This window comes from Prionailurus bengalensis, chromosome F2 (assembly GCF_016509475.1).
Source record: "Prionailurus bengalensis isolate Pbe53 chromosome F2, Fcat_Pben_1.1_paternal_pri, whole genome shotgun sequence".
Taxonomy (NCBI): domain Eukaryota; kingdom Metazoa; phylum Chordata; class Mammalia; order Carnivora; family Felidae; genus Prionailurus; species Prionailurus bengalensis.
In genome coordinates, this window is record NC_057353.1 from 73,040,219 (window position 1) to 73,065,920 (window position 25,702).

Here is a 25,702-nt window from a genome sequence, read left to right on the forward strand (position 1 = left end):
GCAGTCCCGGGCTCTGCTGCAGGTGGCGGAGCCGCGGTGGCCGCCACGTCCGCCACCGCGACTGCGGCTCCAGCCGGTGGAGCCGGGGCCCTGAGCACAGTCAGCTGATGGCCAATGACGTCAGGCCCTGGGCGCGTTCTCGGCTCCCAGCGGCGTCCTGCGAAAGCCCAGAAGACCGCTTGATGCCCCCTCAGCCCTTCGGAACGCGCGATTTCCCCTGCTCTCTCTCGGAGAAACTCCCCTCCCTCTGCCTGCCCCGAGCCGGAATAGCTTTCCACGGCCCCCCTCCCCAGCCACACACTCGCATCTCCAGGGTTATTTGTGTCCACCGTGTCCCAGAAACACGAGATGTAATGCTTTCCTTTTTATTCTCTTATCCGCACACATGGGTTTCGGTTTAAATCCAGGACTGGTCCACTGCCTTGCACAGAGAATCCCAAAAGGGAGAGGACAGCTAACATTTTCTCCTATCGCTTAACAGTAGATGTCTGGGGTGTAGAATACACCCGGAAAAAAACTCCTTTAATGCCAGGCCTTTAGAGTTGTAGTCTTTCTCAAGAAAGAGAACAAAACCGAATGCTCAATTTCAAATAGAAAGAAGGTCGGTTCTATTTTTAAGCCGGCTTGCGAAGGAATGAATTTAACTACAAAGATCTCCCAGAGTAGCTGGCCCACTCCCAGGGGGCCTGGAGGTTAAGAGCAAAGCACCCCCCAAAACTCAGTTTCGCAGTTATCTGGACCTTCATGAAATCATCCCAGGAAAGAGACATGGTTTGCTTCTTGGTTCCTGAATTGGTTGGGCTTCTCACCCTCACCAGGTCTCCTGAAACTCTGGTGGGTAATAAGTATGTTGACTTGAGGAAGGAGCCCAAACAGGGCAGAAGGCTGCTGAGGGAGGGGGGCGGGTTCCTGCAGACCGGTGCCAGGATGTGTGGGGAGCTGTGTCCTCTTTGTAGGCATTGCCCCAAGTCATCTGTGCTAATGACCATATTAGTAAACTTGGCAGTGGAAGACACCTCTTAATTTTCTCAATTCTTTCTCCTTGGGAGCCTGAGAACTCAGCCTGAATAAATGAGGGGTTGGATGCAGATGGAACTTTCCTATGAAAAATCTTCCTCCTGGACATATCCCAGGATGATTTATTCAGCAGTAAAGAAGGCATGCCAAGGAGGGGGAGACTGGACCCAATCAGATAAAATGACTCAGGCTGATGAATGAGCATAGCAAGCGACAGAAAAAAAAAAAAGCACAACAAATTAATGAACAATGCAGGCTGAAACTAACATATCGAGGAGAAAATACTGCATCTGATCAACTGACTCCTCTGGAAGTTCCTTTGCTGTAAGGGGTGTTAGAACAGGTTATTTAAAAATAATAGCACAGGGGCACCTGGGTGGTCAGTGGGATAAACATCTGACTTCAGCTCAGGTCATGATCTCACGGTTCAAGCCCCCGGTCGGGCTCTGTGCTGACAGCTCAGAGCTTGGAGACTGCTTGGGATTCTATGCCTCCCTCCCTCTCTCTCTCTGTCCCTCCCCCGCTCGCACTGGCTCTCTCTCTCTCAAGAATAAATAAACATTAAAAAAAAATTTTTTTTAAATAACAGCACAGGAGAGAATTAGATTCTTCTTCATCTCGGGATGACACCGTGCCATTCAGCCAAAAAAAAAAAAACCATTCTGTTTTCAAATGACAGCATTGCCTTTACACAAATATTGAGAGCCTTTTTGGACTATGCAAACCACAAACGATTGTCATTTAAAACAAGTTAATTCACTGCTTGGCGTCTACCATGGGCCTCTTTTCCGGCTTTCACTTACTCTCTGCATATTTATTTTGGGTGGGTCTCTGTTATATGCAAGGACCTGTTCAGTGTTTTGCAAACTGAAGGTCTTTCTGTACACAGTTGCCTTCTCTTGGAATTTCTGTCTATGCACACCCCCTCTATGCATGAACCATAGGGCAGTCCAGCAAAGGAGAGGAATGTTGTTTTACCGAGAAGAAGGAGGGTGTTGGGAAGGGCGGTTATGAGAGCAAGTCCCCCGCCCCCCACTGCCATTTCCTCCCCTCAAAATACTACGCATCTCATCCTTCAAAGCTTGAGCCGTGTCTCTGCACGAATCCTTTACCGATATTCCCAGTGAAAATTAAGGACTTCTTTCTGTGGAAGAAGATTACAAAATGGAGGAGGCAGTGCTAAAAGAGTCACTCAAAATAGAGTCAGAAGGATATCCAGGAAGTAGGACCTGTGCCTGTCTCCAGTTTTCATTCTCAGAACTTTTGACTTTTGTCAATTGCAGATCCGGGAGCTCCTGGAACACCTCCTCCTACTTTGGACTAAAATAGAGATAGTGTAACACCTGTTAGCCAAATAACCAGCCATGTATAGATTTCTTTAAACTCTGCCAGCACCAATCATAATTCTTTCAAAACAACTTATGTAACCTCGTGTGTTTTGCCTTTATAAGCCTGTACACTCTCGCATTGACTTCTGTGGATTCTGTGTCCTCTGTATCTTCTGCGTCTCTTGGCTTGTGATTCCTAAGACTCGCAAATAAACATGTTTGGTTGCTTCATAGCTTTGTTGTTTTCTCGGTCGACACTTCTCCATTGTCCACCAGGCTATTCTGGGTACTGCTAATGTGGCACTTAGGACGGGGGACTGGTTCTATGCTCTTTGCTTACCCATTTCTCTCCCCCTTCCCCATGAAGCAGTGAACTCATTGAAGGAGAGAACTGATTTTCTTGGGCCCACAGTCTCCGGTTTCTAGCAACGATAGTGTTGACCTTAACCATAAAGCCATCAGTTGTTGTTTTTTTTTTTCACCAGGAAAAAAAAATTGGGGAATAGTCATTTGGCCCATGCAAGCTATGGAAAAACCACGGGGCAGTCCAGCAGACAAAAGAGGAATGTTGTTTTATGCAGAAGAAGGGGGATGTTGGGAAGGGTTGTTATGAGAGCAAGTCCATTGGAGAAAAGCAAGAGTTGAGAGTGATGTCAGTTTCTCGTAGGCTGAGTTGCAGGGATAGTGGATTTCTGAAAGATTCCGTGTGCATCTTTCCCTGTCGGGGGGTCTGATCATTCTTTCCTGCCGATGATTCTTCTGTTTGAGTCTGTATTGCAGTTCTTCCTGCAATTGTAATTCTTCCTGGCATGGTTCCCAACCCCCCTTCTAGCCTCCCCACCCTGCCCAGCTTCAGTGAGGTTTTCCTTTATTAATTTTCACAGTGATAAGATTAGCAACAATTTACTGAGCACTTCTCCCTTGAGATCTTTACAAACACCTCGTTTAAGCGTCTCAGCAATTCTCTGAGTTAAAGAGAATAAAATGTTCTTTCCATTTTGCTGAGTAAAATACTGAGGCTCCATCTGGCTAAGCAACTTCCCCGGGGTTCTCATGGCTAAAAGATGACAAAATTGGAGCAATTAAGTTTGGATTATATAATTTGAGTATTCACATGCTTAATAAAAATGCTGTCACAAGTAGTCAACAAATGTTAACCTAATTTAAATAGGACTGACAGAGATGAAAACATCAACTATATTTGGACTTCCCAAATGCAAATTAAATAAGAGACGGCTGAGATATTTAGGCTTTGAAACTTCTGGTAGCCTGGTTCCAAAGGTCAAATGCAGGTCATGGAATTAATTCCTGTTTGGCTAGACGGCCCGTTAGTTTTTGTACAGTTCAAGCCACAGACACCATTTCTCCAGCTTGTGAAAGAGCCGATTTTGACATACTGGATTTAACCAAAACAACCGACTTAGTCTACTTCGCTTCCTTTGGGTGGTAGTGAATTGGGTGATTGAGGGGGAAACATCTTGTCCCATTAGAAAATAACATTGTTTGCTTTATGACACGGCCATACAGTAGACGTGTTTAAGAAAGGGAAAATGTGTTTTCCTCCAATGCATCGTTGACTCCATAGGTTAAGTGTATTAATAGATAAGTTTAAATTTTATAGGCGCGGGGCCCTTTGCAAAATGCCCGTAGAAACCCTGCCACTCACTGAAGACATATAAAATATTCACACAAAGAAAAGATGGACTCAGTTCAGGAAGGGGACCTGAAACCAGGGAGATCCTGTTTCCAAGGGGAAGGAGGGTATTTGTGACAGGCGGCTTCCAAAGCTGGAAATCCTTAAAGGAAAAGTACATGACATTTGCGAAGAGGTGCATCTTCATTGTTCTCCCTTGCACCCCACCCAGAGAAAAAACAAAGCGAATGGTAACAAAATGACCTCATCTTGACTGTGGTGATTAACTTGCACAACGTATGAAGTTGTACACCTTAACTCTGCAGTTTTTATTTTCAGCTTTACCTCAATACAGCTGGAGGTGGGGTGGGGGGAGGCCCTGACTGTCTTGCCTGGAAAGCACTGCTCTTAGGGAAATATCCAAGGCATCCTTGACCGCTGTGATGGAAGTCAAATGGCTAAAATAAGTAGGGCTTACTTTTTATCATATCATTCCATAATGTATATAAATGTCAAAGCACTATGCTGTACATTTAAAACAAACATAATAATGTATGCTAACTATACTTCGGTTCAAATTTAAAGTAAGTAGGGCTCATCCATAAAACACGGTCTGTGAATTTACAAACTTTGAACTCAGGTTTCATCGGGAATGCAGCACAATGTACAATAGAAAAAAAACAAAGTATCTCCTTTGCTCCCCTCTTGTGTTTTCTTCTGCCTCCTAAAATGCAAGAGAGGAAAACAGCCCCTAGTATACATTTTGGATCTTCACCGCATCTAGTTTAAATTAGATTCTGGTGCCTGGAAGGAGAAGGGAGTCTCATTAGGGGGAAAACAATTCTGAAACAATGTATTTATATACAGAAGTCATCTCTCAGTCAAGTCAGAGGAAGAAATCTTAAAGGGACTTAAACATTGTTTTTTCTTCTTAAAAGTTGATTGATTGCCTTGTCTCTGGTTTCACTAGAGTATGAGCTTATTATGACATCACTTACTAAGGTTTCACTTACTGAAATCATAAGATGACAGGAACACACACTCCCGTGCGCGTGCACACGCAGCCTGTTGGAGAAACTATTAAGGAATTAAAAGAAGCAACAATGAAAGAAAAAATAAGAGAGTCTCCAGCCAGTCTACCCGTGCAGCCAAACCCTCTTTTGGTCATGGCTTAAGACCTGCTTAAGACCTGCTTTTTAATTTGACACACATATGAAGTCTTGGGACAAAATGATCGGACTCAGTGGGAAACAAGGCAGATCATTTTCCTCATTCTCTTTTGGGAAAAAAAAAAAAAAGAAACCTACCCAAGGGCTATTCCAATAACAGAAACATCTTATTTTTTAAATATTTTATCCTATTACTGACCCCCCTCCCCCACTCCCCAGGAGACCCTTGGAATCTATGGAGACTATTCAAGCTAAAAATGTATAGACAGCATTATAATATATTCATATACATATATGTCGTTGTATATATAAATCTCTGTGCATTAAATGAGTTTGTGAAAGAAACATTTCTTCACTTTTCAAAACTCAGTGTATTTCTGTCCTACCCAGTTGGTGACACATTTAGTTGACATCAGTCTTTTTTTTTTTTCAACGTTTATTTATTTTTGCGACAGAGAGAGACAGAGCATGAACGGGGGAGGGGCAGAGAGAGAGGGAGACACAGAATCGGAAACAGGCTCCAGGCTCTGAGCCATCAGCCCAGAGCCTGACGCGGGGCTCGAACTCACGGAGCGCGAGATCGTGACCTGGCTGAAGTCGGACGCTTAACCGACTGCGCCACCCAGGCGCCCCTAATTGACATCAGTCTTGAGGCTTTCGTTTGTATCCTCCTACCCTAGGGTGTGTTGGAAGGAGAGGGTGCACCCGTGAATGCGCATGCCCTCTGGCACTTGACTGTTCACAAAGGTCATCACTGAGGCAGTCAGTCTTTTGTGCTACTCTGTTCCTGCGGGAGAGTCTCCATAGGTCCCCTGTGCTTGATGTAACACATTGCCCTTCTCTTTAGAGTGATGAACCCTCTCCACAACACTCCTGAAAAGTCATTATTTAAGGCACACTGGCTTTCTCTTTTTCTCTGTCTGTCTGTCTGCCTCTCTTCCTGCTCTGGCTTGGGAGTATCTCCGTTAGACTGATGCAAACCCTTGCTTTATGTTGCCTCCAAGCCCATCTGCTTCACCCATGCGCACGGGTTCCTCCGTGCAGTTCCAAAATCTTTTAAGTTCTCTCTGGGGATTATATTTTTGTAAACACCAAAGATGAACACATGACTTTTGCTTTCTGCTCTTTCTTTGTGGAAGTGATTTAAAGAAAGCCGAAGTGAAGGCAAGGAAACAGAGGAGCACACAAAAGCAAATCCCATGAATTAAAATCTTAAAATATGATTCCTATATGCCAATGTGAGTGTCACTCCTCCCAAACAGTGTTTTGTTGTTTTTTTTTTTTTTTTTACACTGTGGGTTCCAACCAGATCATAGATTGTGAAATGACCTGGTGGGTCACAATTAGCATTTAAATACTAAATTCATAAGGGGCGTCTGAGTGGCTCAGTCAGTTGAGTGTTGGACTCTGATTTGGGCTGAGGTCATGATCTCACGGTTCCTGAACTCCAGCCCCGCGTTGAGCTGTGTGCTTGACAGTGGGGAGCCTGCTTGGGGTTCTCTCTCTGTCTCTGCCCCACTGGCACGTGCACATGTGCATGTTCTCTCTCTCAGCAAACAAACTTTTTTTTTAAAAAAAAAGACTAAATGAATGAAAGAAAGTAAAATAGATTAATAAGGAAAATCATGTCTTGTGATTCCATACAAAGGTATTCTTTAGCATCCAAATTCTTCTCCTCTGAAGTAAAGAACAGAAGAAAATTATGGGACACCTGGGTGGCTCCGTCAGTTAAGCGTCCGACTTCGGCTCAAGTCATGATCTCGTGGTTTGTGAGTTCAAGCCCCGTGTCGGCTCTGTGCTGACAGCTCGGAGCCCGGAGCCTGCTTCAGATTCTATGTCTCCCTCTCTCTCTGCCCTCCCCTGCTCACTCTCTTTCTCTCTCTCTCTTTCTCAAAAATAAATAAACATTAAAAATTTTTTTTTTAAAAGAAAGGAAAAATTTTCGATAGGATTTCAGAGAAATTCCTAATCAAGTTCTTGGTGTTGCAGTATCTGAAATTCACAAAACATAAAGTTCAGTAAACATGGTATTTCTCACTCTACAAATAGATACTTGAACTCACGTTATATAAATAGGAATCAAATAGATTTGGATAGTGACACACACACACACACACACACACACACACTACATGTACTGGACACAATTTAGAGTGGATTTCTTAATGTAGACTGAAGTAAACGAGATGTTTGGAAGTGATTGGTCCGGTCCTCAGATGCTAAGTGGAATCCTGAAATATTAGGTTTACTGGAAGCCATGGTTTCGTGAAATGAGTTGGGTTTTCAGTCAGGAAGACTGATTCTTGAGTTCTAACTTTACAGGGTGCTAGCTCTATGACCTGGGGCAGTTCCTGAACACTTCTGAACTTTCGTAATAAGGGAGGAAATAACGACTTGGCCCAGTTTTGCGAAGGCGAAAGGCGATTCATCCTAAAGGCTACGTATGGTGCACACCTAGCAAACGCTCAGTTGGAAGAGCTCGCCCTTCCTCATCCACTCAGTTAATAATATCTGTTACCTACTGACAGTAGACCCCGACTTTGTCCTGTTGCCTCCACCTCCACTGCTCTTTTCTTATTTCTGGCTCCCGTCCTCGCTCACGTAGACTACGGTGGGAGACCCAACATTCCCCTCTAGGTCTAGTCTGCCTCCTTCCTCCAGCTGCTGTGAGCATTCTGAATTAAATAGATGACTATGTCACTCTTTCTTTTTATTGTGGAAAAAACACACAACATCACATTCACCTGGCAACAACTCGCGAGTTTACCATTCAGTGTTGTCAGCCGCGCATGCGTGGTTGTATGAAGCATACATACAACCGTACATACGGCGGTTGGTGCAGTATATTCCCAGAACCCCCTTGCCCTCCTGCATGACTGAAACTTTGTACCTACCAAGGAACAACTCCCCACACCCCTTTACCCCAAGCCAACCTGGCACTCCTTGACTTAAAATCTCGCGATGACGATGCTTTGCCCTCCTGTGCCTTAAAAATCATAGACGAATGTCTCTAGGATTGCCCCTCTTCCACTGCGGCCCATCTTGCCCTCAGGCCTTCAGCCACACTCAGCGGCATTCGGCTCCCCAGACTTACCTGGCTGTCCCATCTCTCTGAATCGAGGAATTCTCTGCTCCTTTCCCCCCGGAGCCTCTTCCTACCCACGCTTCTGCTCTTAGCATGGGTGTCACTTTCTCCAGGAAGCTCTCCCCAGCCGCCTACGTCTGGCTACGTGCCTTTACAAGTTAGAATGACAGCAAATAATGGGAAAACCCAAATAAGAGTGGCTTAAATAAATAAGAATTTATTTCTATGACTCAACAAGAAGCGTGGATGCGGAACTTGGCTGGTTTGGTTCAGGAAGTCAGTTATGCCAGGGGATTGGTATTGGCCAGTCTAGAGTTCCTTTGACCTTTCCCTCATGGTTGCGAGATTGTTATAGCTTCTTTTAGTGTTCGTTCTCTGGCACAACATGGAAAGATCAAAGCAGAGGTGGGAGCACGGTTCAGAGTTTCTCCTGTGGGTACCTCTTTCTTATTCAGAGGTGAAAGAGTCTGTCCAGAATCCCCTAGAAGACTTCCATATATATGTCATTGGCCAGAACTGTATCCCATGCTAAGCCAGGGATACACCTAAGCCAGGACCTGGCCACCTTTTCCAGTGATCAAGGGATGTGATACAAAGAAGCATGTGGTTTTGGAGAGGCAACAGAGATGATCTTATAGCCCCCGTGCGCTCTTTGCTTAGCACGCTGTACGCCTTCATCTCCGCTCTATCTGGAAACCTCCCTTTGCTCATCTGTGGCAGCCAGACTTTAAGATGATTCCCCCAACGCCACTCCCCCGCATCCCAGTGTTCATGCCTTCGCACAGTCCCCTCCAACATCATACGAGAATTCGTTTCTTTGACCGATAGAAACTAGCAGCAGAAATGGTGGCAGGTCATTTCTGAGGCTAGACCATTCTGCTTGCCCCCTCTTGCACTGTCCACTCTTGGGGATGCCAGTCACTATGTTGTGAGGACCCTCAGGTGTTCCACATAGTAAGGAGCTAAGGCCTCCTGCCAATAGTCAGCAAGGAACCGATGCCCCTTTCCAGCAGCTATTTGGGTGAACCTTCTGGGAAGTAAACTTTCCTATCCCAGTCTTACCTTCAGATGATGCAGGTCTGGCTGAGAGTCCGTGAACCAGAATCACCCAGTTAGGTCACTTTTGAATTTGTGACCCACATCAACTATAACACAATAAATGTTTATTGTTTTAAGCCCCTGAAGTTTGTGATGATTTGTTATGCAGCAAGAGATAACTGATACATTATCTGACTGCCCCAGTAACGTATGTTTCTCTTTCTTAAGTTTATTTATTTATTCACTCTGAGAGAGAGAGAGAGAGAGAGAGAGCAAGAGCGAGAGAGAATGGGGGGAGGGGCAGAGAGAGAGGGAGAGAGAGAGAATCCCAAGTAGGTTCCACGCTGTGCTGTTAGTGCAGAGCCTGACTCAGGGCTTGAACCCATGAACCATGACATCATGACCTGAGCCAAAATCAAGAATCGGATGCTTAACTGACTGAGCCCCCCAGGCCCCCCAAATACCACTTCTTAGCTTAAAAGCATTCAGCAGGGGCTCCTGGGTAGCTCAGCCAGTAATTGTCCAACTTCGGCTCAGGTCATGATCTCACAGTTGGTGAGTTCGAGCCCTGCATCAGGCTGTCTTCTGTCGGCACAGAGCCCACTTCAGATCCTCTGTCCCCTACTCTCTCTGCCCCTCCCCTGCTCTTGGGTTCTCTCTCTCTCTCTCTCTCTCTCTCTCAAAAATAAATAAACATTAAAAAAATAAAAGTGTTCAACAGCTTCCTATTGTACTAGGAATATTTCACACTTCTTGCAATTCATTTTTCTTTCTTTCTTTCTTTCTTTCTTTCTTTCTTTCTTTCTTTCGTTCTTTCATGACCAAATGTGTACATACTGTAGAGATACCAGGAAAGGACATTGACACTGGGCTCTGAGACAAATAGGCACTGAAGCTCAATTATTCGCTAAGAAGAAAACATAAAGAGGACAACTGCTCTCACTCGTACTTGATGTTCCCTCTGGAGTCCCTTTCCAGATCATTGCTTGCCTGGCCCCTTCTGGTATCACTCAGAAATCACCTCCTCAGGGGTGCCTGGGTGGCTCAGTGTGTTGAGTGATCGACTTCAGCTCAGGCCTTGATCTCACGGTCTGTGAATTTGAGCCCCGTGTTGAGCTCTGTGCTGACAGCTCAGAGCCTGGAGCCTGCTTCAGATTCTGTGTCTCCCTCTCTCTCTGCCCCTGCCCCACTCGCTCTCTCTCTGTTTCAAAAGGAAATATTTTTTAAAAATTTTTAAAAAGGAAAAAAAAAATCACCTCCTCAGTGGAGTGTTCCTTGACCATCTCACTTATGTTACCTGCTCCTAGAATTTTCCAACCAAAAATATGTTTACTTTCTGTATAGGACATCTTACCATCTGCAATGATCACATTTAGTTATTCATTTATTTGTGTTCTGCCTTCTCTGATTAGAACGTTCCCTCTTTGGGACACCTGGGTGGCTCAATCTGTTAAGCGCCTGACTTCGGCTCAGGTCACGATCTCGGGGTTTGTGAGTTCGAGCCCCGTGCTGGGCTCTGTGCTGACAGTTAGGAGCCTGGAGCCTGCTTCAGATTCTGTGTCCTCCTCTCTGTCTGCCCCTCTCTCTGCCTCTCTGCTGCTCATGCTCTGTCTCTGTCTCTCAAGAATAAAATAAACATCAAAAAAATTATTTTTAAAAAGCATGTTCTCTCCTGGAGGGCAAGGACAGCTCTGCCATAGTCACCACCCTCTCCCCAGTGCTGGGCACATAATAGACGTGTAGTAAACAGCTGTTGAATGAATTAGTGAAAATCATCCAGTTGTAGTAACTAACTAGCTGACTAGTGACTGACAGGCAAGCCTTATAAGCAGATTAACCAGGCCAAGAGAAAGGCTATACTTTTTATGAGCTGCAGCAAAAAACAAAACAAAACAAAACAAAACAAAACAAAACAAAAAAACCCAAAACTTCAAAATTAGAAAAGAACAGCTTACAGCCTTGAGAATATTTCATGGGATTCTAATTGCGGCACCTCCTCACGGTCAAGAACACTTAACAAAATCGCAGGGTTAGGGCTACTTTGGAAGGAGCCTAGGAAGGTGCTTTCAAGGCATCTGCGTGCATCCAGAATAACTCCCCCACGCAGATCCGGACTGTGGAAGGGTTGGGACTCTAATTTCTTTCCAAAGGCCAAGAGATTATTGATTAGTAATATTTTTAGCCGCAAGTTAACAGTTTGTATTCGTCTGCTGGGGCTACCTACCATAACAAAATGCCTTAGGCTGGGTGGCTTAAACAACCGAGATTTCTTTCTCACTGTTCTGAAGGCTGGGAAGTCCAAGATCAAGGGGCCCGTTGATTCAGTTCCCCGTGAGAGCCCACAGCCTGGCTAGCAGATGGCTGCCTTCTTGCTATGTGTGAGCTCTCTCTCTCTCTCTCTCTCTCCTTCTTCTTATAAAGCCCCTAATTCCATCGTGAAGGTCCCACCCTCATGACTTTATCTAACCCTAATTACCTCCCAAAGACCTCACCTCCAAACAGTAGCACATTGGAGGTTAGGACTTCAATATATGAATTTGGTGGCGTGAACACAATTCAGTCCATAGCAGTACATGAATAGCTCGCTTGGGGGGTGATTTTTCTTCGGGTAGGTAGTTGCAAGCGTTGAGTCAGCATCCCCAAGATGTTTGGGTGCAGATTCTCCTGGCCCCCTCAGACTCCTCTTTCCTTGCGTATGCCTCGCCAGCCAAGGTGGTGAGAGACAGTCTTCCAGCAATAACAAACAACCAACACCTCTGTGTGCTTTGCCACTGAAGTGCCATGCTTGTGTTTTAGTCTCTTACAAGTTTTCCAGCCTCGCGAGACACCCGGGGAAGTCTCGGATCCACTCACTGTGTCTGCGATGACTCCTGGTGGCAAAGGGAGAGGGTGAGCAAAGGAGAAAGCCCGGAAGAGGAGAGCAAAAGAGGGAGGGGGGAAGTAAAGGAGGAAATGAAAAGAGAAAGAAGGAAGAATGGAAGGGGAGGAAGGGAAGACAGGCAGCGATTAAAAAGAGCCACCTGGGGCGCCTGGGTGGCGCAGTCGGTTAAGCGTCCGACTTCAGCCAGGTCACGATCTCGCGGTCTGTGGGTTCGAGCCCCGCGTCGGGCTCTGGGCTGATGGCTCAGAGCCTGGAGCCTGTTTCCGATTCTGCGTCTCCCTCTCTCTCTGCCCCTCCCCCGTTCATGCTCTGTCTCTCTCTCAAAAAAAAAAAAGTTGAAAAAAAAATTTAAAAAGAGCCACCTAACAGAGAGGAGGAGGGAGGAAGTGTGCAAAGGCTGAAGGAGGCGAGCGGGAGAGAAGGAGGGGGGCACCGTCAGGGGCGCAGCCTGAACCCCGCACTTGGGCAGGCTTTACTGCATCGCACCCGTGCAAGGATCCCGCAGGGCGGGTATCAGCACCACCCATAGCACGGATGAGGAAACTGAGGCCTCATGAAGCTCACACAGCGATTCATCTGCACCATTCAGGAATGGGACTGGGTATCGGTGGAGGCTTTCAAGGTCATGTGCTTGTCACTAAATCACAGGAGAGAAGACAGGAGTATGGGAGGGAGTGGGCGTTGATGGGGAGGAGCCGGCGAAGGAACAGGAAGAACAGGGAGGAGACCAAGTAGGCCAGAGCAAAGGGGACATCTGGTGCCCTTTTGGGTTCATTAGAGCTGTGGATACTCTCTCACGACGATGCGCGCTATTCGATTGGTCAGTCGGGCTCCGGGTTGGTACTCCTTACAAACCCCAGGGGGGTTGCCGGGAAATGGTGTCTTTGGCCTTAGTTCCCGGTGAGACTGACTGGCTAGAAGGCAAGATTTGGTTCTGGTTCTCCGAGGGGCTGGAGCTAAGACTTCACCCCACCCAACTTTATCTGAGAGCCCCCACGGTGAGATGGCTCGGAGTAGCCATGTGGCCCTGGAGTGGGGGTCCCGACATAACAAGGCGCCTTTGTCCCAAGCCTCAGACTAACCGAGGACCGCAAGTCTACTCTTTGGCAATATTCTTCCTTTCTCTGCCCCTCCTTCTCCTTCTCCTCTTCCTCTTCTGCTTCTCTTTTCATACTCTTCCCCTCTTTCCTCTATTCCTTTCCTTCCTCTCTTCTTTTTTTCTTTTCTTCTCTCTCTCTCTCTCTCTCTCTCTCTGTTTCCACGTGACAGCCCTTGATCTACTCAGCTTCAAGGCCCTTCAGTCCAGGTTTCTCATTCCCAGAAGATAGAGATATTTCACTGACAGGCTAGTCAGGTGCTTCCGCTTGGAGTACCATGCATGGTCCCATAGCACCCCATGTGGCTACTGGGCATGGCCCGTGGATCACCCGAATTAGCGTTTGCTGCATACATCAAGCATTTATGGAGTGCCTACTGTATGCCGGGGAACACTCAGACGACTGCAACACGGTTTCCATCTTCAGTGGTTTCTAGCAATCTTGGGGAATTCCTGTTCACATTTTACCGACTTTCCATAAATCGGTTCCCGTTTAGTGTACTCACAGATTTGGAACCTTGACACCGTCCTCTTTCACTCGTGTGTAGGAGTAGAATTAAGAGCTGTGGCTCTGGAGTTGGACCGAAGTTCAACTTGGCTTAATTGTGGCTCTAGGCACATTTCTTAATTTCCCTTCTCTGTGCTTTGGCTTCCTTGCCTGCAGTAGGACAACAGCACGAGTCAATAGCTTGTGTGTGTGTGTGTGTAAGAATGAGAATGCATATGGGGCGCCTGGGTGGCGCAGTTGGTTAAGCGTCCGACTTCAGCCAGGTCACGATCTCGCGGTCCGGGAGTTCGAGCCCCGCGTCGGGCTCTGGGCTGATGGCTCGGAGCCTGGAGCCTGTTTCCGATTCTGGGTCTCCCTCTCTCTCTGCCCCTCCCCCGTTCATGCTCTGTCTCTCTCTGTCCCGAAAATAAACGTTGAAAAAAAAAAATTAAAAAAAAAAAAAAAGAATGAGAATGCATAAAGGTGATGCATGCACACAGATGCCCAATGGTTGTAAGCTCTTTCTGCTCCTGTTACTATGGCCCTGGTGCTGTTGATCAAAATTGGCTTTCAGAAAAATCGAAATGATTTGATCGATATCCCTCACTATCTACTGGTGGAACTAGACTGTATTTTCGGTCGAAGCGAAGCCATCCCCACATCTATACGGCCCTGAATCCTAACTCTAGGGCAATATAACTGTCCAGATAGCGGAACAGCGGGCAAATCACCTCCCTCCCGAGCATGTGGCAGTTAGTGGCAACTACATGACTCTAAGCTCTTGTGATATTTCAGGACTAGTTGTTGAAAGTTGTGTGCGTGCCCCCCACGTGCACCTGTTGTGTTGTATGTGTGCACGTGTGTGTGCAGGCCTTTTCCCCCCATTCTACTTAGCTTTTGAAACATATTTAAAGGAGTTGTTCTCGTAGAAATTGTAGTCAAATTGGAAATTAAGAGTTCTATGAGAAATCAGAAAATGGGAACTCCGAGAATCCTCTAGCCAAATTCTTTCAGATATTCGAGAGTTCCCTCCTCTCTGTAGTGATCACTGAGGAATCATGTGTCAGGAAGGAGCCTTCTTCTTGTCTTCTTGGGCCCCAGGAACCATATAATGAGCAGATCCCCAGCCGAGCTGGGTTGAATACGTCACATGAAGGAGAGCTAATTCTATTCGTGTGAAGCAGTCGAGCTTTGGGGATGTTTGTTACACCCGGCCTCTCTTGACTAACACTAGCAATTTGAACTTCACAGCGGAAACCAGTTATGTCCAGATTTTCGGCGCTAAAGGGAGGGACCCCAGCTGAGATGGGGATTACCCTGTCAGCATTCAGCGAGCACTTGCTTGTTCCAGGGTTATGTGGGAATCTGATGTGCAGACATGAAGTTGTTTCTTTTCTCGGGGCGTGTGCAGCAGAGAGGGTGAAACAAAGCAGTGAATTAGTGACTTCGGGTCAAGAGGGCTCAGGCTGTTCCTGGACTATTACGAGACTGGCAAAAAAGTATTGGTTGAGTTAGGTCTTGATAAGCAAGTGAAAGTGAGTTAAGACAAGAAGCAAGTGGAGGGCATTTCAAGCGGAGGGAACCTTGGTGTGAAGCAGGAACACATGGAAAATCCTGACACCTTCAGGGAACTATGAAGACACATTGTATCTGGGTTAAAGGTGAGTGAGGAGACATAGGCCGGAGTGAAACTAGAAAGGCAGGTCCAGACCACCTCGGGCTCGAATGTCATTTGGCATACCATGGGACGGTCCTGAAAGACTTTTTTGTTCCGTGTATTCCTCGCGGCAATCCTGTGAGGCAAGAGTACCATCCCTGATACATAGGGCTCAACTGGGGTTCAGAGGCCAAATGAGACTTCTTTTTAATCGTTCATTCTCAAGTCTATCTATCTATCTATCTATCTATCTATCTATCAATCATCTATCTATCTATCATCTATTGTCTATCTATCTATCATCTATCTATCTATCTGTCATCTATCTATCTATCTATCTATCATCTATTATTTATCATCTATCTATCTATCTATCATCTATCATCTAGCTATCTATCATCTATCTATCTATCTATCTATCTATCTATCATCTATCTATCTATGAATGGCATAAATGACACAGAACATTGTGTCAGTTTAAGGCGCCCAGTGTGTTGATTGGATATATTCCTCTATTGCCATATGATTACCACCATAGTGTTAGCCAACACCCCTATCCCGTCTATAATTACCGTCTCTTTTTTTGTGGTGAAAACATCTACAGTCTAGTGTCTTTGCAACTTTCAAGTATACAACGCAGCATTGTTGACTATAATCACCATGCTGGGCCTTGCAAACTTGTAGTTAGAAGATGAATAAGTTCTGGAGATCAAATGAGATATTTCGATTCCACGCGACTAGTAAGTAAGCCACCAGCTGAGACTTGAATAGTGTTGTCTGAGTTCCCCAGCTTCTTATCTATGCTTGTCCTTGCCTCTGGCAGCATTCTGGGTTCTCAGATCTTCCACTGACTGCCTTTATTTTGCCATATGATGTCCCCTAAAGTGTCTCTTCAGAGCCGTCCTATCTGAAGAGTCTCCTCACCCTGATTTCCCCATCCCTCCTACTCTGAATTAATTATTTCTCTTCAAAACACTTATTACAATCTGAAAACTTTCTTTGTCATATACTCTACTTACATGCTTTTTCCTTGCGATTCTCCTTTAGAGTATAAGCTCCATGAAAACTTGACTGTTGTTCATTTTATTGATCACCATATCCCTTGCACTGAGCATAGGTACCTGACTCATGGTGGATGCCTAATGAATATTCATGGAAGGAAGGAAGGAATGGTCCAATGAATGACTTCCTCAAGGGCATAGTCTGGGAGACAGCCCTGTGCTTATGCTGAAGGTTTAGGGTAAAACTTTGATCCAAGAAAAAGATTTTATGCTGATTTGACCCATTATGGGACCCCTCCCACCCCTAATTCCTATATTTTATCCAGGATTAGTATTGAGAGGTTAGAGCAAAGAAGGTCTTTTTCAAAAACAAAAGCAGGGACACCTGGATGGCTCAGTTGGTTGAGTGTCCGACTCTGGATTTCAGTTCAGGTCATGATCCCAGGGTTGTGGGTTTGATCCCTGAATCAGGCTCTGCTCTGGGTGTGGAGTCTGCTTGAGATTCTCTCTCTCTCTCTCTCTGTCTCTCTCTCTCTCTCCCTCCCTCTCCCCTGCAAGTGCTCTCTCTCTCTCTTTAAAAAATTTTTTTTTAAATTGAAAAACAAAACAAGTGAACATAAAAAAATCTTCCAAAGCAATCAAGGAAGGCTATGTGTTTAGCAAGGATCTTTCAAATTTATCAAATATATGTTGAGCACTGAGTACATTTCAAACATCTCCAAGGAGGAAATGATAAATATCACCACGTCCTTACTCATGTTACCTAAAGCTGGCATCTTTGTTTCACCATTATTTTATGTTGTTGACTTGCAGTGATAATCTCCATGACATTTTACATCCGGAAAAACCATGGTTCCTGGGCAAAAGAGTCCTCATGGATGGAGCACTGTGAGGAAATAAATCAAAGATACATACAATTGCAGAATTTTAGGGTTATGTGGCCTCGCGTACAATTTCAGCTCATGTCTTTTGCTTATAGAAGGAGAGCAGGATCACAGGTTCTAAATGACATGTCGCAGGGGACACGTAAGATAGTTGAGAGATCTGGATCCTCTGATTCCTACTTTCCAGATTTTCCTGTGTAGAAAATGAAACATTGCAAACAAAAAAGAATAAAGGGAGTTTCTTCCTTTCAAAGAAATATTGAACCGCTCGAAGGGGGCACGACGACTGATGGGATTTGTAACGAATCATGATTTCTACTCGATGATTGTGTAACCAAACAGAAGCTCCCAGTTGAATCGTGGTGAACTCTTTATTACCTGACAGGAGGTCAGCTACTCGCTTTGGTTGCTCTCTCTGTTTCTGAGGGGTTGTTTTGGATGCAACTGCACCTGTAATCATTATTTTCAACCTACATGGATAATGCCCTGTTGACTCATGCTCACATATAGAGTTGAAAGCTCGGTTTTGTCCTTGCTAATTAAAATTACCTCATCCCTGAGACGGGCAGGGAAGATAGCAGCAGTTCTATCCCACTGCATAACAGATCAGATGTGTGGAAACACCAGGACCTGTTTATTTGAATCCGATTACCATCCCCTCGGGAGTGCCAGAACATCGAAGAATTCGGAGTGAGTTTATGAATTTCTCCTGGTCATATGCTCTTGCCTTCCTCTCACTGAGTGGTGGAAGAGGTTCCTATAACTGGAAGTTTCTTGAACATGGTTGGAATGGAATGGGTTATTGGGGCACTTCTGTCGCACTGATCTCTGTGGGTGCCAGGATCCCATGACCATTGGCTTCACATCTGTTCTCAAGTGAGAACTTCTTCATTGTTTTGAAATACTCTGTAACAAAACGTTTGACTGCCTTTGAAATCTGTTTACAGGCTCGCCAGGCATTGCCTCAACACTTGTCAGTGAAGGAAGAGAAGGATCTTTTGGATTCTGTAAATTTAATTTCAGCGGTTGCAAATCCTGGAGGGTTGTAACAGGGTTTTACGCTTCATTATCACCTACGTGTGCAAAGACATTTTTTTAGTGGTGGTAGCTATTAAGATTTTGAAAAGAGCCTCATTAAAACGTATCCATCAGAAATTGCGGGTGGCCAATTCAAGCATAAAATCCACTATAAAATAAAAGTTATCACCAGAGAAACAAGTTAGAATTTTCATTGGATTTCAGTTGGATGTTTCGCACAAGTTTAATATTTACTACGTTCCGCAACGCTTTTTATTTTTATCATAATTATGTTTTACAAGAAAATTTAATGATTTTTTTTCCTCTACTCCCAGCTTTCCTGCACTAAAAAATAGTATCACATTTCCTGTTGCAGTGAAAAGGGTTCCACACTACACCGTGCTACCCTCAAAGGTCCTTTTACCAGTTCCTATTGTGGTAACACTAATGACCCTTGTAAGAAGTGATTTATGGTTTATTTGAAAAGAAAACTCTCCCTGGTTTACATAACAACTTGGTGAATGAGGCAGATTGTTTTTCTGTCTTTGTAACGATGAGGACAGAAATCAGTGAGGTTAACAGTCTTTCCCACATTGAAGCAAACTGTGAATGGCCCACGTCTTTGCCTCCTGTCCTGTGCTCGCAGACCCATGCAAAGTTACTCAAGAAAAGAGATGCCTTTCCCCAGCCGAACTAGAAAATCGAGACGATTCTGGCTGTTATTAGTACCCTCGCCGTGTCAAAGAATTTTAAGCGCGTAATCCCAGAAATCCACGTAAACATTCCTCTTGATATGTTACATTCATCCTTTTGTTTGCAGACGATGCTCTGCTCGTGAGGAGTAGAATGTCTTTTTTTTTTTTAAGTACTTATTTAGTGTGTGTGTGTGCATGAGAGAGAGAGAGAGAATCCCAAGCAGGCTCTGTCAGCACAGAGCCCAACATGGGGCTCGATCCCATGAACCGTGGGATCCTGACCTGAGCTGGAACCAAGAGTCAGATGCTTAACCAACTGAAGCACCCAGGCACCCCTAGGTTTTCTGGTGGATAGGAAAAAGGTGTTTTGCTGGGTCACACAAGAGGGGACGGAAGGGTACATGATCTGGGAACCTGTGAAGTGATACGCCAAGAGGGAAAATAATGCAAACCCTGCATTACCCACTGAGGACACGAGTCAAGGGTTATTACAACATTCAACTACAACCCTTCCCCAGCTGTCCCATCTGCTGTCGTAAGATGTCTCGTCGTGCACGACCACCTCTCGAATCTTTCTCCTTTCCTTTCAACTCCGCTGCCGCTTGGTCCAAGCCACAGCAGCTTCTGAGTTGGTCTCCCTGCGTCCTTCCTTCTTTTTGTTTATTCTCCCCTCCCCTGTCAGTACTGATCTGGTCAACAACAAAAAAACACTGCTAAACCACCCCCTGGTGGCTTCCGCTGCCAGTCTCCCAGAGGGAGCTCAGGGCCTCCTGTGACCCAGCCTCCACCCGCCTCTCATCCTCACCTGCCCCGAGGGTCACCTGAACTCCATTGTCTAAGCACCTGCTCCACACCGCCCATGAACGTCTGTCCACCATCACCCCTTGGTGCCTTCCCTCCCTCTGGTCACCTCAGTGACCCCTTTCATCACTAGTTATCTTTACGTCATTGTGGTATCCTCGGAGAATATTTCCCCGATTCCCTGTCCCCAGCTGCTCCTATCACAGGCTCTGAAAAGATCACGCAGCACATTCTTGGTTCTGCTGCTCAACTTGGCAGTTTTTCATTTACTCGGCAGTTATGTGATGAACGTCTATTTTTCCCACCAAACCATTTGCTGCCTACGAGAAAGGACTGCGTCTTTTTTTTTTTTTTTCCTCACCATTGTGTCCCCAGGGAGCAATTTTGAGTCTGCTCAAATGTAAATGCTTAGTGCATCTCAGCTGCTATTTAATCTTATTATTTTTTAGTGTTTTTAATGTTTATTTTTGAGAGAGAGAGAGAACATGAGCAGGGGAAGGGCAGAGAGAGAGAGAGAGAGGGAGACACAGAATCCGAAGCAGGCTCCAGGCTCTGAGCCGTCAGCACAGAGCCCGACGCGGGGCTCGAACCCACGAACTGTGAGATCGTGACCCGAGCCGAAGTTGGAAGCTTAACCGACTGAGCCACCCAGGGGCGCCCATAGTAAGTTTTTACAAGGAAATAACCATTAACTTTGCCCAGGGCATTCAGGAGGGACTTCTCAGGAGACACTAACATATGAGGTGAATTCTAAAGGGTAAGGAGGGATTTCTCCAGCAGATGAGCTGGGTCGGGGAGTTCGGAGGGGAGGTGGGGGCAGGCTCTCCAGGCAGAAGTGAGGAAAGTCAGCTGGTTGATTCGGATGAAATGGAGCTTGCGGGGTGGAGGGGGTGGTGTACTCGGAGCTCAAAGCCACAAGGAAACACGAACCCCACGTTGTGGTCCGGCCACCACGTTGCTGAGAAACATGGTGGAGAAGGTCCAGGAAAGCATCCCGGTAAAATGAAAGAGACCACTGGGAGCTGGCAGAAACTAACTTCATTCATTCCCTTCTTCATTTGGTAGAAGTATCTTGGGCGCCAGGAGCCGCCCAGGTCGGAAACGCAAAGAATGCGAGGTGGTGGAACCACAAAACACGGCAAGGCTTTTTGGGCCAAGGTTGGACATTTAAGAGGCTGCTCATCCTTATTCAAACCCGCGTATGCCTTTTTAAGGCACAATAACCATGAAGTGGGAGGAATATATTTCACGTATGAACTAAGATGTGTTCTTGCTGACAAAAAATATTACACCCTGGGTTACACGCACCATGTTCAGTGTTTAAATTTTTAAGCAGAAATAAACATTCCGAGTGATCGCATAGAACGACAGAACTAAGTTTATTCTTATTTACTTTGAGAGAGATAGAGAGAGCGAGTGGGGGAGGGGCGGAGAGAGAGGAAGACAGAATCCCGAGCGGGTTCCACACTGTCCTCGAAGAGCTCGACACGGGGCTCGAACTCACAAACCATGAGATCATGATCTGAGCTGAAATCAAGAGTCAGAGCCTTCACCCACTGAGCCGCCCGGGGGCCCCGAGAATGACAGAAGTAAAGCAACTCTCCTTTTGTTTATCTTTACATCCCTGCACTGTCCCTGGTTGTTGTTGTTGTTGTTGTTGTTGTTTTTCTCACCTGTTGGTTAAATAGAGGAATGAATGCTTCCTGCCACAGACGCTGGAGACGTTGAACAGCACTGTACCTGAGGTGAGCCCGGACGATTCCAAACCGTTACACGCTTACTCTCAAAATAATGTGTGTAGCCAGATCTGCCCGTGTCAAGGGGGTTCTTGAACCAACCTCCGTTTTATTCATGGACAACGAACGTGCCCGTTTGGGCTTTATCTGCACATTAGTAAAACCCAACTTCAGTAACAGCAACGGGGCCCACTTACAACAGCAAATATTTGGAAGGAATGTGCGTTTTCTCACTGACCTTGTCTAGAATTGCCAGCGAATGGTGATCATAAAAGTAGGTGGAATTTCAGCTAGGTATGTTCTTGTTATGACGGTTGCATAAGTTAATATGTAAAGTGTTTATTTTTTTCCAGTATTTTAAAGTTTATTCACTTATTTTGAGAGGGAAAGAGCACAAGCAGGGGAGGGGCAGAGAGAGGGAGAGAGGGAATCCCAAGCAGGCTCTGTGCTCTCAGTGCAGAGCCCGATGCAGGGCTCGAACTCACGAACCCTGACATCATTTCCTGAGCCAAAATCAGGAGTTGGATGCTTCACTGACTCAGCCACCCAGGCGCCCCAGTATGTGAAGACTCAGAATTTTAAAATGAAGGGCTATTTGGGGGAAATTGGTCTATGCATTGTCGCATGCCAGTTTTCCAAATTTGGGCAAGGTATATAACCTCTCTGCCTCAGTTTGGCACGAGGCGTTATTGTAAGGAAAGTGGGAAGATGGATCTATAACAGCCACATGCTGTGTGCACCTGCTCACTGCTCAAAAATCGATGATTTTTATTACTATCATTATTACATATGAGCGCTGTCCAGCAGAAATAGAATGCAAGCCACAAGGCCTGCCGTAAATGGAACGTCAAGTTTCCAGTAACCACATTTCAAAAGTAAAAAGAAAGAAGTTGAAATTAATTTAATAATTTAAAACAAGCTAAATTCGTATTAGAACAACAACTTATTGACACGAAGTAACTTAAAAGTACGTTTCATGTAACCCAACGTAGCCAACTGTTACCACTTTCAACATCAATATACAAATCAACAATGCGATTGATTTCATTGTTTTCCTAGTCTTTGGAATCCAGTGTGTATCATACACCAGACCGTGTCTCAGTTTGAGCCACTCACACTGCAAATGCTTAATAGGCACAGGTGACTCTGTCAGATAGCACAGGTATAGATAGTTACTCTAAACGGTGGCGTAGATTGAGGCTATAAATAGTTTGGGTAGTCAAGTACAATCAGGGGTGTCTGAGGGTCATCCTGAACTTTGAAATATTTTATATAAAGTACAGATGTTCTTTATATAAGGTGTGTGTGTGTGTGTGTGTGTGTGTGCACTATTCTAATGATATACCAAATAAAGATCTTCGTAAGGGTCCACTTAGAGTTCAGTGCAATGCTGTTTTTCCTATAAACATTTATGCTTCCATTGGTCAGCTTTTGAGACCTCTGTCTACTGAGGTTGATCGCACTGCCTGCCAGGAATCTTACAGCTAAGTCGAGTATTCTGTCGTGACAGTTCTCTTCAGCCAAAGTGTTTTCTATCTGCCCTACTCATGGGTCCTTTTTGTCTGTTTGCTCTACCAATTTTGCCTAATTTTTGCCAAGTTATTTATTTGTTATTGCTTACCGAAAATTATTTGGAGAGAATAAATAATCTCTAAAGGAACCCGTACAGAAAGGCTCCTAAGAAGCGTTTTGTTGGCACCTGCTTCGGACAGATTTTTTCGGCTGAATGAGTTACGACCACAGGCGAGATGCGACTTGGAGTTTGGGATTCTTAGAAGAGTAATTAAACCTCAAACTCTAGATTGAGAGATTTTCAGAGCCTGGAAAGGCCGAGAGATTATTTAGTCCGACTCTCTGAGCGCCACGGAATTGAAACAACCTTAAAGGTTTCAAGACGGTTAATGGCAGAACTGGCTTTCAGACTGACCTTCTCCCAGCCTATAAGCTGCCTCTACATCCATTTCGAAAAGATCCAGATAGATGAATCTTTAAAGAATCAGCTGTTCTTGGAGAGCGGGCAGAGGCGTTTAAATCTTGACATTTGCTGGTGTATTGGACACAGGGTAACACTGATTTATATATTATTTGCCGAGAGAAGACTGTGTTGGGCCTAATCGGGCCATCCTATGAAGGAGTCTAGGCTCTCCGTCCCTGGTAATAGAACCATTATTCACGTGAGATGACATGGCACTGGGAGTTTGGCCTGTAATAGATCTTGATTTTCCTCAACTGTACTCGATAACACCACACGACGTACTCCTTGCTGAAATCATTTAATAAAATTTGACGTTGGTTTGAGAGAAAAAGCAGCCCTTCCCGTACACTTATCTCAAGCCTTTTGGAGAGCAGTTCGTAAAGGTGTATCAAAAACCTTCAAAATATACATGACCGCGGGACCAAAAATACAGCTTTTAGGCATTTAGCGCAAGTCAGCATAGAGTCTCTGCTTATGCATGTTAACATTATACAAAGTACCTTCTGGTCACACGTCTGATCCTGGGAAGTAGGGCAAACCCAATGATGCCCATTGTATAGATTAAGAAACCAGCGGTTGAGCAAGTTGAGACCGGCAGCTTGAGGTCCCATAGCTAATACACCGCAGAGCCCGTACTCAAACCTGCCTCCAAATCCAGTACTTTGAACGCTATGGTGAGTGTTGTCTTCTACAGTTCTTGTCCACTTCAAATATATGCTGTGGTAGCACTTCCGGATAAAATACAGGACATCCACCGAAACTCAAGCTTAGTATCAAGAATAAACAAGTTTGAGTTTAAGTCTGTTCCTGAACAGTGCATGGATGTCCGCGCAATATTTGATACATACTCATACTGAAGTCTTGTTTGTCATTTACCCGAAATTGAAACTGAACTAAATGTCTTGCCTTTCTATTTCCTTCATCTGGCAGCTCTAGTCCGTGGGTGCCGGGGCTCCGGGCCCGAAGATAATCAAAAGGAGGACAAGATGGGTGGGGAGTACAAAGCCATCCGGCCAGTCTCGATGCAACAGGAGTCAACGTGAGTTGTCTAAGGTTGGAGAGACTGCACATAGAAAACCATTGGCCAAAGACAGAGTCTTCATCTAGACGGGATGACTCTGAGCGTCTTACATTGTGTAGTCATGCAAAATAAGTCCCAGTCTCTCCAGGAGGGAATATTTAAATTGTTTAAGAGTTAGGCGGTGGGGCTAAATAGGTAGACAAGAAATCTATTGGATCTTATACAAAATATTATGAAGGAAAATCAGACTTAAATATTTGCTGGAGAGAACACGTGTTTACGGTGGCATACAGGCATGAATGACCCTATTACACGACAGTGAGTTTGTTTATTGCACATGTAATTGAAAGGAAGGGGTGGAGGATAAAGACAAGTAGAAGGTGAATCAATGCCGTTATGACAGTGTTTTAAAGAAATAAACACAGTATAGAGAGAGTGCAGTCAAGTTTCCTGGAAACAAATCTAAAATATATTCAGGGGGTTTACTGGGAACACACAATGAGGGAGTAAGGAAAGGCTGGGTTGGGCAGAGGGAGACGTTCAGTCTCAATGCACTTAACACAGGGAACGCAGCCAAGAGCCTGGGAGGATCTGGGGCAAGATGACCCTTCTGGGTTGTCCCAGTTTGAAGCAAGTGTTTTGAATTTTGTATCTCTGCATAGACCGGTCATAGGATGAGGGGTGCCCCCGGGAAGGGGAGGCGTATCCCTCTGGCTGGAGGTGATCCCTAGAGAAGGGCAAAGTGCTCACCTCCTTCAGGGGGCACTCTTGGCAGGTGGGAACATGAGTGCCTCGGTCCCGAAGGAGATCGGAGTGGCACATGCCATGATATCTGTCACAGTCTGTCGCTTGCTCTGCTGAGATCAGCCTGCTTCATGTGCTGAGTTTAACCCATCTGAGGCCATCTTCTCCTGGATTCCGGATGGAGACTTTTCTTGAGGGAACTTATAAGAGAAGGTTTAACAGGATGATCTACCACCCCACTTTGGGAGCCGTTCTTAGGGCTGTATCTGAATCACATCATTTATCTTGTTTTCCAGATTCCCTTCACCTTTAGCTGGCTCCTGTGCTGGTTCAGATGTCTTACCTGATCGGTGACACAGATCCTCATCTCTATGGGATCTGAGCCCTAGATCACCGTGCTCTTTTCAGGGGCTGGTTTCAGTACTTGATTTCTTTGT